Raw genomic sequence first — 3,587 nt, 5'->3', positions numbered from 1 at the left:
TTGCATTTGCTATTCTCGTAATTATATCAGCGAGACTAGAAGAGTTTCTTTCTCCAGTTACTTCAGATATTGACATTGGATCAATCTCACAGATTGTTTCCTTTACTCTCTTGATCATTTTGGTGACATCGTCTTGTGTTATATTATTGAATCTCATTATTTTTATCTGTGTATCTGGTGTAGCATTAATCTGATGTTGAATATTTGTAAATGACCTAGTAATAATTTCTATTCTGTTTTTAAAGAATTCTAGAAAATTACTTGCTAGTTCCTGGTCACTGTAACCTTCTGGTAGCCTTTTTTCATTTACATTTCGCATTATACTATTTAGGAGACGATATACTTTATGTATGCCTGTTGCTGCTTCTCTGGTCTTTCTCTTATAGTATTCCCTTCTTGGCAGGTGATTATATTAGCACATTGCAATTTTGTACTCTACCCATGTACTTTCAGTTTTTAACTGATTCTACTTCCTTTCTTTACGTCTTTTTTCCCACTTTTTTCTCTAAAGTCTCTACATCTCCATCTCTAACAATTGGTGTTTTCCATCCATCACTGGACACATAGTATTATATTCCCTTTTACTCACCCCATTATATATGGTTATAAGGCAGCCAATACACAGCGCCCAACAAACGTTGGTTAGCATGATCGCATCATGTATTTTCTTGGTAGCTTCTTCAATGAAAACAAAAGGAGAGAAGTTTGGTTTATGTCTAAAGTTTATTTTCTTCCCCACTGCGTGTTTCTGTGGAGGTAGTCTAAACATAATAAGTTTGTGCACTGGAGAAATAGTACACTTCTCTTCTACATTTATTTCAGATACAATGTTATTAATTCCATCACTTAAAACTACTATGCATTTCTAGCAAAAAAATAGTGTAGTTTTCTTTAATAATTCCCATACTAATTACTTGATCAGAATGGTACTGTGACACAGCATTCTACAGACCTCTCCCTAACTTTTTATACTATAATGCATTTTTAAATTTCGTTAATTAAGGTGTTTACTCTTGTCCTAATGAAGCTTAAGCCAAGTGAATTAGGTAAGCAGGTAAAGCAATTCGAATACCCTTACTCCCCCATCTCTTCCCTCTCCTTCCTCCTCTTTCTTGACCCTCCTCCTATCGCTCCAGTAACCCCAATTCCTAGTCTCACCAGTGTCACTTACTCTACCTTTTCTGTAACTTTTTATATTTGATAATAACTTATAGAATAGACATGTTGGATTCTTGCCATAATTCGTATATTTTCATGATATTGTTATACTTCGGCAGGGTGTATAAGGAGTTTATAGTCTTTAGCCTATTTATCTAACTTGGTGAACCTGTCCTGAGAGCTTCTTAAATCCTTAAAGTTTCGTGTGATATACGGCTATGACTTGGAAAGATAACCAAAATTCAATCTCATAATACAGCTTAAGACTCATCATACAATTTACAAGAGATTCAGATATCTAAAGCCAAGCTTTATTCCCTTTTAAAGGCAGGTTCATCAAGTTAGATAAATAGGCTTAAGGCTATGACCTCCTTATACACCTGGACAAAATACAACAATATCATAAAATGTTAATAAGAATTATAACGAATTAGACATATCAGTTCCATCATTTATTAACAAATATAATAGTTTACAGAGAAGGTAGAGTAAGTGACACCAGAGAGACTAGGAATTGGGATTACTGGAGGGGGAAGGGGAGGGAAGGGACGGGGGAGTGTAGCGTATATATAACTCCGTCTGACACTATAGGCTAAAGCTAACTTGTGCACATTAGCTGTTAGTCACGCGAACCACAATATATCCCTACGATATCGTGTACAGACACGATTGAATGGTTATAGCGATATACTAATATTGTGCGTGTGTGTGTGTATATATATATATATATATATATATATATATATATATATATATATATATATATACATATATATATGCATATATATATATATATATATATATATATATATATATATATATGGAAGTGGAATGAAAGAACTTTTTAGTACTGTTTATACAAGTGGCTCGGTAGACAAAATGTTAACTGGGCATGCTTATTCAAGAGCATTCAAGATGCATGTATGTGCTATAGTCAATTTATTTTAGTGATGAAGATTTGCACGACTTGCAGGGGTGCCCTTTCAGCCCGGAAAATTCCTAATATCTGTCCCCATCTGTCTTAAGCATCACCAGATCAACTGTTGGTTATACTTGTTGCAACCATTTCAGCATTCGATTCTTATGGGATCTTCTTTTTATCCATGTGATATTTTTGATGTGCCAAGCCTTTTGTCTATATGATAAAAAAAACAACCTAGCTTGATATGTGCCTTATTCAGGGCCATGTTTCCCTCTGCAGTTGTGACGCATAACCTGACAAAGAGGTTTGTTGTATTTTCTTAATTGTGCCTCATGTGTGGCACCACTTTCAAAATCCAAAGGAGTAACTATGGGGGGTTTCCCATAAATTGATTGTCAGCCTATACCAAAATTTCTAGCAGTATCCTGATTGGTAGCTTCTAATGGACAACACATTGACCTAACATTTCTAATGCTTAGTCACTATACCAATTAGATTTTTTGATAACATGTATTTTGATAGACCATAATCCCAATTACAGCAATTGATTCCACAGGCTGTTGCTTTCTGAATACATTGGAAGATAAATAACGGACACTTTTGTCATAACCCTGGGTCACGTTGAAATACTTTAACTACTTACCTGCCTAGCTTCATGTGCAAAGGACGAATTTAGACACAGCATCCAGTGTCCTTATTCACAATATGCTGGGCTGTACCTGACATCAACAGAATGCTGTGGTGCAGGTGTACTCTGTAACCTTAAGTCTTTTATGGCTGTGGTAGGTTGCATCTTGCAGAGTTTTAGCCAGCACTCCACTATGTGCCTCAGGGATCGAAAGGCAGCTGCTGAAATCTCTAGCTCATTTTTTTAGGAGCTACAGGTGCTGGTACCCTAAGGAGAGAATTTCTATTTGTTGACGGGGGGTTTGTTGGCAAAGTCACTCAGAAGGACTTGAAGGGCACGTTGCTGTTCGACCAGCAATGCTTATTCATGTGTAGCATCACAGTGTGTTAATGCGTTGGTGTCCTTGAGGCTAGACTGACGGGCCTTTAACTGGTCGAAACGGGTCTTCGTGGTGTCGTCATTCTACAAACAACTCTAAATTAATTTTCCTGAAGTATGTGGGATCATTCATGGGGAATGAAGACAAAGACTCCCAGTAGTACCTTTATCATAATGAAGATGATACAGTCTGCATGCAATTCTCTGACAGACTTGCTCTTTACTGTAGCAATGGCTTGGTGATATATGAAAACACATTGTATACTCATATCATAAAGATAAAGAAAATTTTACTTTTTACAGAGAAATGCTAATCAAGTGCTTTTCATGACACACACACTCAAAATCATTTACCAACGTTTTGACTTTGGATCAGCGTATAAATATGAAAATCCCACCTTGTGTGGTATTATCAATCAAGGAGTTACTGTACACAGAAAACCAGAAAGTACATTTTAGGGTCTATAGCAAGCCCAACCAAGTAGTGACCTTGATTATGAG

This window comes from Palaemon carinicauda, chromosome 31 (assembly GCF_036898095.1).
Source record: "Palaemon carinicauda isolate YSFRI2023 chromosome 31, ASM3689809v2, whole genome shotgun sequence".
In the NCBI taxonomy this organism is placed as follows: Eukaryota; Metazoa; Arthropoda; class Malacostraca; order Decapoda; family Palaemonidae; genus Palaemon; species Palaemon carinicauda.
The sequence above is the reverse complement of the archived record's forward strand: the minus strand, read 5'-3'. Positions refer to the sequence as shown.